Below are 15,460 nucleotides of genomic sequence, written 5' to 3'. Positions count from 1 at the left end.
TCTAGGTTGGTCATAACTTTCCTTCCAAGGAGTAAGTGTCTTTTAATTTCATGGCTGCAGTCACCATCTGCAGTGATTTTGGAGCCCCCAAAAATAAAGTCTGACATTATTTCCACTGTTTCCCCATCTATTTCCCATGAAGTGATGGGACAGGATGCCATGATCTTGGGTACCCATTAAAAGCAGCTCAATAAAAAGCTTGAGGGATATTCAAAATCTTAATATTTGTAAGAAAAATTCCTACAAACTTATACCCCAGGATGATTTAACCTCTAAAACACATTAAGAACTACTATAGGGCTGTAAGGTGACTCCTTAACATTTAACAAAGAAAATCGTTCTTCAGTTTCTAGAGCTAACTCATTTTCTCTGCCTTCTGTGCTTAATAATGTCTCAAACTTTTTGATTCAAATCTGATAGAATATTTGATGTAATGGAGAAATAAAGGATTAAAATTCTTTTCATAATATTTGTACCCAGGAGCTGATGTGTCACCATGGTGAGATTATGTTGTCAGGATATGACACAGAATGATTATGAAGTCATAGGCCCCTAAAACAAGCTGAGCCATTTTAAATCCAGCAGTTTCCTTGGGAGAGGAAACAGGACAACAAGGTCCTGGACATGAATCTCTTCATTTATGTCCTCCTTTTATCAATTTGGACAAGTAGTTGTTTAGATAGAAATGAAAGCAATGGATCTGCTACTGCAGGTATGTCCCTAACCTTAAAACCTAGAAATTATGATCTATTATGTTAAATGTATTCCAGTACTTAAACAAGCTAGCTGTGTATAAGAAATCTGCTGTTTATTCTACTTTACTATGAGTAGGTCTTCGAGAATTTCTACGACAACGCCTGAAAGTTTTACTTCTGTGTAAACATTCCAAACACAGAAACATGAAGAGTACAGCCTTACTGTCCCCTTTCATTCCCCTTCCCCACCCAATCCACCAACCCCTGCCCCTCCCCCACCAGCCATACCAGAAAATTCTATGTGAATGAATCTAGCATGGTACCTAACACATAGTAGGTTTCAAGAATTGTGTTTTCTTGTCCCATCCCTTTTCCCACCATACACGTTCACACACACATCAACACTCCAGTGCATTCACACATTCAAATACCTAGGTAATGGGTTGAACAAGCCACGACGTGGGGTAACCTAGATAATTATACTGATTAGCCAAAGACAGCTCCCAGATTTGGCTTGTAGACTGTGGCTGGCTGGGGAGGTGATAGAGGGAGGAAAATGACAGTGGTTATCATGCTTAAAGAAATAATTGATGATGAGATTTGACTTGGATCTACAGTAACAAACCCCCATCAAAATGGAAGCAAACTTGGTTCCCAAGCACAGGTTCTGATGATACATGTTCTTTCATAGTAACTACACATGCTGAATTCAAGCAGACCAAACTGCAGGAATTACGGCGACGTCTACTCATTATTATAATTGGTACCCTTATCACTGGCTATATGGTCACGTGTACCTGCTTTCTTCACTATAGCTGTGATAGCGAGGAAGCCCATAAAGCAACCAAGTAAGTCTTACACCTTTGAATAAAAGTACAAGGTTGTGGGGAGGCACGTGTTCTTCACTATACTCTATAACTGTGAGAGCGGAGAAGTCCCCAAAGCAGCAACATTAAGTCTTACACCTTTGAGCTAAAAATACAAAGTGGCGGGGTGTAGGGGTGAGGTGAGGAGGTGGGTGTGCACGCGCATGAAGAACTGTACCTGCACACGCATGCGCACTCACACGTAAGCGGGTTCACTGTTGTTTTGTTACTTACCACTAACTTTAGACTTCAGAAGAGCTACCAACATCTTGTGGGCTGGATATGTTCACTTAAATGAAGCTCTTAAATTATCTCAAGTACATTATCAACTTTAGCCAAAACTATCCTATTCAGGGTTCACTTGAGCCCCAGGCTGCTAATTTCATTGTAAGTTGAGTCTATGAAAAGAGGGAATGACTATCTAAATAAGACAGAATCAAAACCTTCTCAGGGGAGAAGGAGTTGGGTCTCTGCATTCCAAAGATAGTAACACATTTTGGATAATCTATCATTTTGAGATGTAATAACATGAAAAATTTTCAACTGTGTTCAGTGATTCTAGTCCCTGGCTTTAATATAGGAGGATCAGGCTGGCACTTGGTATACTGGGTCTCTAAAAATTTCCCAATCCAAGGACTGGTGACTGAAATATACCACTGTTCTATTCCTTCAGTTTTAGAGTTAGCATGTGAGGATTAATATGTATGGTTACAAACCTTGATGGTGTAAATATGATAGGAAAACAATGAATTTGGTCTAAGACTTTTTTATGTGACAGGTTGTGACATTTGTTCCTCAGTTGCATATCAACTTGTGGCTTTTTTGTAAAAAGTATAATTTCTGGATTAGATAAATTCTCTCTCTCCCTCTCAACAGTAGATTTGAAACAAGTTTGTGTCATTGCATATATAGACTATATGGTTATCCATTGTGGTTGAAACAGCAAAATTAAGAAAAAGAAAAAGCATTCAACACGAGTTCAACACTGTAACCTGACTCATAGTTTTCACCACACTCTGATTCTTACTGTGTTCAATTTTCCTGCTAGAGCCACAAAAAGACCACAAGTCTAAATTGACACAATAGCCCATATTTTCTGGTAACAGTAATCTTACTCCTCTGATTTAAATTGTCATATTCCAAATCCTCTGTATTTTCAGGGACAAGAAAGAAGATATCACCATCAAGGCATCCAGGTCATCTAAAATATCATTTACCTACTCCAAGTCACTGACTGCTGGTCTGGGTGATCCAGAAAGACAATCCGTGGTATCCAGAATAGATAAGTCATCTGGGCCCTCAAGTCCACAAAAAGTTCCTTCAAGTGCAGAAAAGTTAGTCAGGTGCTCGAGTCAAAAAAACCATCCAAGCCATCAGCTCCCAAAAAAGTGTTAGGATCACCCCCCTCCCAGGAAAAGTTGCATAGAACATGCAGTCCAAAAAAGGCACATAGGCAGGCTCATGCCCATAAGCTAGTCGGTCAGGTCAGTCCATCCTATCCAGAGAAGGCCATCAAGCCAACTTGGCCACCAAGTCTACAGTGTCGGGCCAAGCCAACCAAAACTCCTCTACCCTATCCAAAGAATCAGAGCTTCCCTGAGCAATCAAGTGTAGATAAACTGACCAAACGCCAGAGATATCTTAAACTAAAATGCCCAGCTAGTGCAGGTAGGGCAGAAATATTATCTAGACCTCAACCAGGGAAGTTTTGTCGATGCTACAAGGAAAAGTGCCTTGTTTGCAGAGCTGTTTCTGAGCCGTTCATCACTCATGTTTCAGACGCAAATAAAAAGCATGTTCCAGTTCCACTGTTTTCACGCGAATTGAAGCACTTTTACAAGTCATATAAAAAGAAACAACCCAAATACAACACAGTGTATGGCAACATGAGTGACAGTGATATCACAACATACAACAGTGATGGTGAGAGTGACAGGGAGGTGATTATAATCTGCAACATAAAATGCAAGGAAGACATCTATAAAAACTCCCCAAATAATTAAGGGATCAAAAGAAAGACCACCGATGCAGAAGAAGCAAGCTTCTATGAACTATTATATGCTCACCATATTTAAGAACCTGGTAGACGAAAACTCCACTTGGTATCACTATTAAGATTAGACTTATATCCATCTCGAGGCAATTTATTTAAAAAATAGTACATAAATGTGTGACATAACAACTGATTTTGTTGTAATTATTATTGTATTTTAGAGGTATAAATCTCTTTGTGAGGTATCTTAGATCTACTTGGGCAAATTCTGGGAGATGGTGAGGGACAGGGAAACCCAGCCTGCTGCAGTCCACGGGGTCACAGAGTTGGACACGACTTGATGGTTGAACAACAACGTAGATCTGGTCACTTGGATGGGCTTCCCAGCTGGTGCAGTGGTAAAGAATCCACCTGCCAATGGAAGAGATGTGGGTTTGACCCCTGGGTTGGGAAGATCCTTTGGAGGAGGAAATAGCAACCCAGTCCAGTAGTCTTGCCTGGGAAATTCCATGGACCGAGGAGACTGAAGGGCTACAGTCGATGGGGTCGAAAAGAGTTGGACACAGGCACACGGTTAAATGTGAACCAGTCACACACACACACACACACACACACACACACACACACACACACAAATATAGAAAGGTATTGCAAGATGGATGCCCTGGGCTCCTCTTTCCCTTGGATTAACCCTCAAGTGAAGTCTCAACCCAACTATCTTTTAAATTTTGACAGAGTGTCCTCACAGTCTAAGACTGTCTTTCTCTGGTGCCCAGTGTGTGGCGGAAATGGCTCTGTGTGCTTGATTCTGGCTGCATTGGGGAAATTCCTGATAGTTATTTCCTTTTTTAAAACATATTTATTTGACCATGCCAGTTCTTAGTTGTGGCATGCAAACCCTTGGCTGCAGCATGTGATTCTCTGACCAGGGATAGAACCCAGACCCCCTGCATTGGGAGTGTGGAGTTTTAGCCACTGAACCACCAGGGAAGTCCCAATACTCATTTCTAATACCACTGCCTCTGATGACTGCTACCAAAGTAAGGGTCCAGGCTCCAGCCCCACTCTCAAGGTTTTTGATTCTTTTGGTTACCCTTCAAATTGATAAAAAGAGTTTGTCCTGTTGTGCATTCTCAGAATGGCCCAGATAGAGGTCGGATATCTACCAATTTTCTTCACAGGGTACCTTCTTACTTAGAATCCAGAGGGCTGGGAGGCCAGGGGAAAACCTTGGAGTTATATTTTCTAGCTTCCTCACTGATGAGAGGTTATCCCTGCCCACTTCCAAGAGCATGGTTCAGAAAAACAGGCAAAATCATGCAGTCCCAGCCTATATTCTAGTACAGTGAGGTCAGTCCCCTGTCACATTCAGCAGGGTCAGTTAAATTCCATAGCTAGCATATATTGGATGTGTACTACTTGCCAGACATTGTACTAAGTCCCTTTATGTCCAGGATATCTGAAGGCCACCCTCCCCTCAATTTTACAGATTTAGAAAAAGGACTCACATGACTCAAAAGCAGATTATAGTCATGGCTGAGGTTTATTAGAGCAAAAATATACAAATCAAGAGCAACAGGAAAAAGACATCTTTTTGGGTGAATCAGAGAGGTTGAACATGCGCTTTTGAGTACTTGCCCCTCTGGGGCATTCTCTAGGACATTCTCTCTTCTCTAGCAACAAACTAGAGGCATGTGTGCAACATGGCTCTGCCCAGGGAAGCCTCAGCATCTGAGGCTTTTATGGAGAACAGGTCCCATAGGTACATCATGCTCCATAACCAGACATGGCAAGTGAAACTCAGGATCCCAACAATGACACCAGATGCACATTATCGATGTTGATGTTTGTGCCAAGCAATCAGGTGAACAAAACATGATCATCAACCAATTAACATTAGAACATTCACCCAGGGATGACCAATACTCAAATCATGGTTTCCAGTTCCCTTGACATACAAGGACCAAACAACCAGACCTGCTGTGTTAACACTTTCCTCACGTTCACATATTTTATTTAATCCCCAACAGTCCCCTATTATATGGACTGCCATATGAGTTAACCGATGCTCTGTAACATATAGTAAGATCACATCTAGCAATTGATTGAATCAAGAAATGAATCTATGATTGACTTAAGTTCAAATTTTCATTATGCTGTACTGCCTTCTCACTTCCAGTTTCTGGGGTATGTGTTTATTCTCAGATCACCCAGTCCACTGGTATCAGCAAAGTCCTTACTTGACTTTTAATCAATCTGGACCATCCTCCTAACTTACCAGGAGCATATAAATATGTCTTGACTTCATTCACATCTGACTTCCCCATAACCTCTGCCTCCTCCACTGGTAGTATCCTGGTGGGGTCTGTAAGGTCATCATGAAATTCACAGATGGCATGATATATAAAAGTTTTAAGAGGTAGAAAATGCATTGAAAAGCATTGTGGAAGCTACAGACTTGATTTCCTTCTGGTATTACATTTTTTGTGAAGATAAACTGCAAAGCGTTAGAATTGTTCTGGGATAGCCTGGTCTTTTTAAAATTCACAAATAGAAGCAAAAGTTCTGATCAAATTTTTATGGTTTAGTATGAAAAACAGTTCAAACAAAAAAGTAGGAGTATGAATGAACACCCATATAAACATTGCTCAGATTCAAGAATTATCATTACATGGCCAGTGTTGTTTCATTTAAACTACTATCCATTTCCCTCCCATTTATATTTCCAAAAAATAATAAATTTTAAAAATACATAAACACAATACTCCATGGGATCACAAAGAGTCAGATACAACTGAGTGACTGAACTTAACTGAACTGAAACACAGTACTATTATCTCATATGAAACAATAATAATTCCTTAATATAAATTATCCAGTCTATATGCAAATTTCCTCCATTTGCCTCATTTTTTTTAATGGTTGCTTTGTTCAAATGATGTTAACCAGCATTTGACAGCATCTCAGTCTAAATTTTTTAAAAATTAAAATTTCATTGGGTAATCTAGCTTCATATTGTAAGATAATTTTGAAGTTTATCTGGGCTATCAGTAGCCTGGGAAATAGACAACGGCAAAACTGCATAGTTTTTCAGCTTAAATTCAACCAAAGTCTTGGTTCAGTTCAGTTCAGTTCACTTCAGTTGCTCAGTCGTGTCCGACTCTTTCCAAACCTGTGAATCGCAGCACACCAGGCCTCCCTGTCCATTACCAACTCCTGGAGTTCACTCAGACTCATGTCCATCGAGTCAGTGATGCCATTCAGCCATCTCACCCTCTGTCGTCCCCTTCTCCTCCCTCCTCCAATCCCTCCCAGCATCAGAGTCTTTTCCAATGAGTCAACTCTTTGCATGAGGTGGCCAAAGTACTGGAGTTTCAGCTTCAGCATCATTCCCTCCAAAGAAATCGCAGGGCTGATCTCCTTCAGAATGGACTGGTTGGATCTCCTTGCGGCCTAAGGGACTCTCAAGAGTCTTCAACACCACAGTTCAAACCCATCAATTTTTCAGTTCTCAGCTTTCTTCACAGTCCAACTCTCACATCCATACATGACCACAGGAAAAACCATAGCCTTGACCATATGGATCTTTGTTGGCAAAGTAATGTCTCTGCTTTTGAATATGCTATCTAGGTTGGTCATAACTTTCCTTCCAAGGAGTAAGTGTCTTTTAATTTCATGGCTGCAGTCACCATCTGCAGTGATTTTGGAGCCCCCCAAAACTAAAGTCTGACACTGTTTCCACTGTTTCCCCATTTATAGGCAAAGCCAAATGATCTAAGCCGTCTTCTCTTTATCATTCTTAAGCTAAAGACTTGTAATACTTTAAAGGCTGGGAATATTAATATCTAATAAAAAGGACTAACTGCCAGTGACAACCAATGATAATGATATCTTGAACACGAGCTATGGGCATGAGTATATATGTTGCTTTTTAAACCACACTTAATTATAGAGTAGGAGTCTACAGAATATTTGAAGCTCATTCAACGTGAAAAATTCTAGGTGCATTAGTATGGGGCTTCACACATAAAACCGATATAAAATATGTAAAAAAAAAAAATGTACCCTGAGTTAGAGAAGAAATTTTGCAAAAAAGAAAAAAAAATAATTTTTTTTACCAGTCAAAGCTTCCACAAGTTAATACCTAAAATAACTCGTCTCACTTCAAAGGATAGTTTTTGACACTTCTTGGCAATGTCCTGGTTTAAGTAAGAGGGCTCTGAATCTCTGTTTTCTAGCCTTCTTGCAGCATTGTCTTTCCTGTCATGATACCTTTCTTCTGTCTGGCTCCCATTTTGTATTTCCCGGTTCAGCACGTATCAGGGCTGTATGTCAGTCAGTCCTTGGCTTCCTTACATTTCCGGCCACCAGGGGTCGCTGTGAAGCCAGTTTCAAACGTGGTCCTTCCCTCTAAGACCATCAGCGCTGTGTTTCCCTTTCATCCACATTCCTTACCTTCATCTCCAAAACTCATACCTTGTTCCTGTCTATGGAACTAAAATCGTTAGTTCTTCAGTCATGTCCAACTCTTTCTGGCTCCGTGGATTGTAGCCCACGTTACTTCTCTATCGACAGAATTCTCCAGGCAAGAATACTGTAGTAGGCAGTCATTCCTTTCTCTAGGGGATCTTCCAGACCCAGGGATCCAACTCAGGTCTCCAGCATTGCAGGCAGATTCTTTACCATCTGAGCTACCAGGGAAGCTCTGGGTTCACAGAGAGTCGGACACGACTGAGTGACTAACACAACGATAACAATGGAACTGAAATTAATTATATTTTGCTCCTTTTATTCAGTAGGTTCAGTTCAGTTCAGTCGCTCAGACCTGTCCAACTCTTTGTGACCCCTTGGACTGCAGCACACCAGGCTTGCCTGTCCACCACCAAATCCAGGAGCTTACTCAAACTCATGTCCATCGAATGGGTGATTCCATCCCACCATCTCATTCTCTGTCGTCCCCTTCTCCTCCCGCCTTCAATCTTTCCTAGCATCAGAGTCTTTTCATGAGTCAGTTCTTTGCATCAGGTGGCCAACATATTGGAGCTTCAGCTTCAGTATCAGTCCTTCCAAGGAATATTTCAGGACTGATTTCCTTTAGGATTGACTGATTAGATCTCCTTGACTGGTTGAATCTCACTTTATTCAATAAAGTGCTTTCTAAAAACGTATCCCTTAAAAAAAGTGCAAAAATGCAGATTTCAAACATTTCCAACATGTATTTCTACATGAAATTCTATAAGCATGGAAGTACACAACATTGTAAATCAACTTTACTTCAATTAAATTTTTAAAAATTAAGCTTTTAAAATTTAAAAAATTTAAGAAATTATATACACAATGGAATATTACTCAGCTATAAAAAGCAATGCATTTGAGTTAGTTCTAATGAGGTGGATGAAACTTGAGTTTATTATACAGAGTGAAGTAAGTCAGAAAGATAAAGAAAAATACTGTATAGTAACACATACATGTGGAACCTAGAAAGATGGTACTGATGATCCTACATGCAGGGCAGCAAAGGAGACACAGATGTAAAGGACAGACTTTTGGACTCAGTGGGAGAAAGAGAGAGTGGGATGGTTTGAGAGAACAGCATTGAAACATATATGTTACCATATGTAAAATAGATAGCCAGTGTGAGTTTGAGGTATGAGGCAGGGCCAGGGCACCTAAAGCAGGTGCTCTGTGACAACCTGGAGGGATGGAGTGGGGTGGGAGTTGGGAGGGGGGTTCAGGAGGGAAGGGACACAAGTATACCTATGGCCGATTCATGTTGCTATATGACAAAAACCATCACAATATTGTAAAATAATTATTCTCCAATTAAAATAAAGGTATAAAATTTTTAAAAAGAAATTGTAGAAACATGTAGCTGAAAGGATACTTAGAAATCCTCTCTGTCTCCTGTGGGGAGAAGGGGCTATGAAGAGCTGAAGGAATGCTCACTCAGCTAGAAGACCACGTTTTACCAAGCTAACAGGGTTGAGGACGCTAGCTCGCTGTGGCATGTGCCTGGTTGGCAGATGTTTAAGTGGCAACAGAGAAGTTCTACACCAGATGAGGGATATTTAAAAGTCTCCAGTTTTATTGACTCTCAAAATCCTCCAGTCCCTGCCACATCGTGAAATTCCTAAGAATTAGAAGCAACAATGGAAGGGAACTAGAAGTAGGAATAAAGTTTTCTGAGAGCATCAGTCAAATATGTCCTTAAGGGCAACCTATATCAGTTGAGTTCAGTTCAGTTCAGTTCAATCGGGTAGTCATGTCTGACTCTTTGCAAGCCCATGAATCGCAGCACGTCAGGCCTCCCTGCCTATCACCAACGCCCGGAATTCACTCAGACTCATGTCCATCGAGACAGTGATGCCATCCACCAATCTCATCCTCTGTCGTCCCCTTCTGCCCCTGCCCCCAGTCCCTCCCAGCATCAGAGTCTTTTCCAATGAGTCAACTCTTCGCATGAGGTGGCCAAAGTACTGGTTTCAGCTTTAGCATCATTCCTTCCAAAGAAATCCCAGGGCTGATCTCCTTCAGAATGGACTGGTTGGATCTCCTTGCAGTCCAAGGGACTCTCAACAGTCTTAGCCAACACTACAGTTCAAAAGCATCAATTCTTCGGTGCTCAGCTTTCTTCACTGTCCAACTCTCACATCCATACATGACCACTGGAAAACCATAGGCTTGACAAGATGGACCTTTGTTGGCAAAGTAATGTCTCTACTTTTCAATATGCTATCTATGTTGGCCATAACTTTCCTTCCAAGGAGTAAGCGTCTTTTACTTTCATGGCTGCAGTAACAATCTGCAGTGCTTTTGGAGCCCAAAAAAATAAAGTCTGACACTGTTTCCACTGTTTCTTCATCTATTTCCCATGAAGTGATGGGACACATGCCATGATCTTCGTTTTCTGAATGTTGAGCTTTAAGCCAACTTTTTCACTCTCCACTTTCACTTTCATCAAGAGGGTTTAGTTCCTCTTCAATTTCTGCCATAAGGGTGATGTCATCTGCATATCTGAGGTTATTGATATTTCTCCCAGCAATCTTGTTCTAGCTTGTGCTTCTTCCAGTCCAGCGTTTCTCATGATGTACTCTGCATAGAAGTTTAATAAGCAGGGTGACACTGTACAGCCCTGACATACTCCTTTTCCTGTTTGGAACCAGTCTGTTGTTCCATGTCCAGTTCTACTGTTGCTTCCTGACCTGCATATAGGTTTCTCAAGAGGTAGGTCAGGTGGCCTGGTATTCCCATCTCTTTCAGAATTTTCCACAGTTTATTGTGATCCACACAGTCAAAGGCTTTGGCATAGTCAATAAAGCAGAAATAGATGCTTTTATGGAACTCTCTTGCTTTTTTGATGATCCAGTGGATGTTGACAATTTGATCTCAGGTTCCTCTGCCTGTTCTAAAACCAACTTGAACATCTAGAAGTTCACGGTTCATGTATTTCTGAAGCCTGGCTTCGAGAATTTTGAGCATTACTTTACTAGCCTGTGAGATGAGTGCAATTGTGCGGTAGTTTGAGCATTCTTTGGCATTGCCTTTCTTTGGGATTGGAATGAAAATTGACCTTTTCCAGTCCTGTGGGCACTGCTGAGTTTTCCAAATTTGCTGGCATATTGAGTGCAGCACTTTCACAGCATCATCTTTCAGGATTTGGAATAGCTCAACTGGAATTCCATCACCTCCACTAGCTTTGTTCGTAGTGATGCTTTCTAAGGCCCGCTTGACTTCACATTCTAGGATGTCTGGCTCTAGGTGAGTAATCACACCATCGTGATTATCTTAGTCTTGAACATCTTTTTTGTACAGTTCTTCTGTGTAGTCTTGCCACCTCTTCTTAATGTCTTCTGCTTCTGTTAGGTCCATTCCATTTCTGTGCTTTATCGAGCCCATCCTTGCATGAAATATTCCCTTGGTATCTCGAATTTTCTTGAAGAGATCTCTAGTCTTTCCCATTCTGATGTTTTCCTCTATTTCTTTGCATTGATCACTGAGGAAGGCTGTCTTATCTCTCCTTGCTCCTCTGCATTCAGACGCCTATATCATTCCTTTTCTCCTTTGCTTTTCACTTCTCTTCTTTTCACAGCTATCTGTAAGGCCTCCCCCGACAGTCGTTTTGCTTTTTTGCATTTCTGTTCCATGGGGATGGTCTTGATCCCTGTCTCCTGTACAATGTCACGAACCTCCGTCCATATTTCATCGGGCACTCTATCTATCAGATCTAGGCCCTTAAATCTATTTCTCACTTCCACTGTATAATCATAAGGGATGTGATTTAGGTCATACCTGACCTCAATGGTCTAGTGGTTTTCCCTACTTTCTTCAATTTAAGTCTGAATTTGGCAATAAAGCGTTCATGATCTGAGCCACAGTCAGCTCCCAGTCTTGTTTTTGTTGACTTTATAGAGCTTCTCCATCTTTGGCTGCAAAGAATGTAATCAATTTGATTTCGGTGTTAACCATCTGGTGATGTCCATGTGTAGAGTCTTCTCTTGTGTTGTTGGAAGAGGGTGTTTGCTATGACCAGTGCATTTTCTTGGTAAAACTCTATTAGTCTTTGCCCTGCTTCATTCCGTATTCCAAGGCGAAAGTTGCCTGTTACCCCAGGTGTTTCTTGACTTCCTACTTTTTCATTCCAGTCCCCTATAATGAAAAGGACATCTTTTGGGGGGGTTAGTTCTAAAAGGTGTTGTAGGTCTTCATAGAACTGTTCAACTTCAGCTTCTTCAGCGTTACTGGTTGGGGCATAGACTTGGATTACCGTGATATTGAATGGTTTTCCTTGGAAATGAACAGAGATCATTCGGTCGTTTTTGAGATTTCAAAAGTACTGCATTTCAGACTCTTTTGTTGACCATGATGGCTACTCCATTTCTTCTGAGGGATTCCTGCCCGCAGTAGTACATATAATGGTCATCTGAGTTAAATTCACCCATTCCAGTCCATTTCAGTTTGCTGATTCCTAGAATGTCGACATTCACTCTTGCCATCTCTTGTTTGACCACTTCCAATTTGCCTTGATTCATGGATCTGACATTCCAGGTTCCTATGCAATATAGCTCTTTACAGCATCGGACCTTGCTTCTATCACCAGTCACATTCACAGCTGGGTATTCTTTTTGCTTTGGCTACATCCCTTCATTCTTTCTGCAGTTATTTCTCCACTGATCTCCGGTCCCATATTGGGCACTTACTGACCCGGGGAGTTCCTCTTTCAGTATACTACCATTTTGTCTTTTCATACTGTTCATGTGGTTCTCAAGGCAAGAATACTGAAGTGGTTTGCCATTCCCTTCTCCAGTGGACCACTTTCTGTCAGACCTCTCCACCATGACCTTCCCATCTTGGGTGGCCCCCTGGGCATGGCTTAGTCTCATTGAGTTAGACAAGGCTGTGATCCTAGTGTGATTAGATTGGCTAGATTTCAGTGAGTATGGTTTCAGTGTGTCTGCCTTTTGATGCCCTCTTGCAACCCCTACCATCTTACTTGGGTTTCTCTTACCTTGGAAAAGGGGTATCTCCTCACTGCTGCCGCTCCTGACCTTGGACGTGGGGTTGCTCCTCCCGGCGGCTGCACTTGACCTTGGATGTGGGGTAGCACCTCTCAGCCATTCCTGTGCCATTGCAGCCTGGCACTCTCTGCCGCTGCCCTGACCTTGGACATGTGGTAACTCCTCTTAGCTGCCGCCCCTCGGACATGGGGTCTTCCTGGCTTCTGCCCTTGACCTCAGAAGTTGGGTAGCTCCTTTGGCTGCGCTATGTGCCTGTGTGTTAAGGCTTAGATATGGTCAATTAAATCCTCCAACCCCATTGAAGGCACACACACACAAGCTGCTAAATGGTCATACCAGTAGAATACAGATCTTCGACCCACTGACATCATACCAGTGCTAGATTGGTTAGCGTTACCTCTAACTTGTTAACAGGTATGACCTTAAATTCATGGGAATCCCAGGCTACACCTTCGTATCCATCCCTGTAGATGTGAAGGCCATAAATTAGTGCCACAAATCCACTGAGTTCCATACCAATCACACTCTCTCAGGGTCATAATAGACATAGTTCATAAAGCACCCAGCCTTGTTTCATAATTACCAGGTTGATCGTTTTTAATATGATTTAACCCTTCCCAATGTACAGGAGCTTTTAAACGTAAATGACCATAGTCTGCTGTTAACCATGTAGATCTACCCCATAATTGTGGGATTTTTAACTTTTCATAGATGAGAGGTTAATTTTTTAATGGAGACTTAGCTCATCACTCCCTTTGAGTTTAAATCACCCTAAGAGAAATCTTAAATCTATGGCCAGGATCACAACAGGTATTATTAACTGGCCAGGTGAGAGAATCCCATCTAGTAATATCATGAAGATAGAACAGGACTGAACACTCATCTAAAATAAATTTCCTTGTGAGTATCCCTAGAGAACAGAAATCCACCAAGGTAATCCAGAAGTACTAGACATAGGTAACTGGCCACAACCGAACAATTGGATTGCGTTTTAAACTAGCATAGAATCATGTCCATGATAGAAAATTTTGATTAATAGGCATAGGTCCAAGGAATCAAGAAAACATTATAAATGATCATAAAAGTCAGATCAGCATCTTGGGCAAGCTGTCTACTTCTGATGTCATCTTCTTCTCATCCTAGTGTAGCGTGCTACTGCTAAGTCACTTCAGTCGTGTCCGACTCTGTGCGACCCCAGAGATGGCAGCCCACAAGGCTCCCCCGTCCCTGGGATTCTCCAGGCAAGAACACTGGAGTGGGTTGCCATTTCCTTCTCCAATCCATGAAAGTGAAAAGTGAAAGTGAGGTCGCTCAGTCGTGTCCGACTCTTAGCAACCCCATGGACTACAGCCTACCAGGCTCCTCCATCCATGGGATTTTCCAGGCAAGAGTACTGGAGTGGGTTGCCATTGCCTTCTCCCTAGTGTAGTATAGTTTCCTCTGTTTGAGCACTGTTTTAAGGTGAGTTTGAGGTCAGCAGGCCTCTCTATAGACCAGTCCAGCTTAGGGGCCTTTTGGAGGTGGGAGTTAACCCAAGAGTCAATTTCCCTTCAATTTCACTGGGCATGAGCTAGTTAAGAGTTCCTGATGGAAAGGTCCTTCCATCCAGGCTGGAGACAGTTCCTTAAATTATATCTTCTTCCAGTCTTGATTGAAGGTCATGTGTGAGGCACCTGATCTTCATTTAAAGACAGATTACTGAGATAAGCTTCAGAAACAACCCTAGAGTGTCCTTTAATAATTCAATTTTACTTTAGTATACCCTAACAGCAAAGAACCATCAAGAAAATGAGTCTTAGTAGATACAGACCTCCATCAACAAACTAGGATTTAACATTCATTGAAACATCTCTTTCTACCTAAACTCACTGTCATTTTTACCAAATATAACCAAATTGAGACCTGTTTGTAATATAGGTCTGCTCTCAATAAACTTGGCCTGATGACTTATATAACCATAATTGGTCATAGACTTCTTTGCTTTGCTGAAACTTTTATAGCGTCTCAGACTGAACTTTTAAAATAAGAGCTTTCAGGGCTAGGAAAGTCATGCCAAAGGCTTATCACAGATTTTGCCTAACAGATCTAAGTAAACTCCTCCCTTCTCAAGGTCTCCAAAATTCCTTGAGATTTCTGTACCTGTTATTGAGATAATCTTCCTAACTGATCTGATAAATTTACTGGAAACTAAGGGTTTCCAAGCTCTGGAGGGTTCAGATAGAGAGAAAATATTAAATGTTTCAATTTGTTTATAAAATATAATTTTACCAAATTACTGTCATAATTCATTTGAGGGGAAGGTTTTTTTACATCTGGAAAACACAGATTCAAATCAGTAATTTTTCAGAGAGAAACCATAAAAGTTATAAGCATATTCACCAGTTCATTCAG

General features: G+C 41.3%; 1 pseudogene; it reads left to right on the top strand.

The window, feature by feature from the left end:
- Positions 1–557: 557 nt before the first annotated feature.
- On the top strand, positions 558–3,730 carry LOC139181101 (uncharacterized protein CXorf66 homolog; annotated as a pseudogene).
- The last annotated feature ends 11,730 nt before the right edge of the window (positions 3,731–15,460 follow it).

This window comes from Bos indicus, chromosome X, assembly GCF_029378745.1.
Source record: "Bos indicus isolate NIAB-ARS_2022 breed Sahiwal x Tharparkar chromosome X, NIAB-ARS_B.indTharparkar_mat_pri_1.0, whole genome shotgun sequence".
Lineage (NCBI taxonomy): Eukaryota > Metazoa > Chordata > Mammalia > Artiodactyla > Bovidae > Bos > Bos indicus.
The sequence above is the reverse complement of the archived record's forward strand: the minus strand, read 5'-3'. Positions and strand labels throughout refer to the sequence as shown.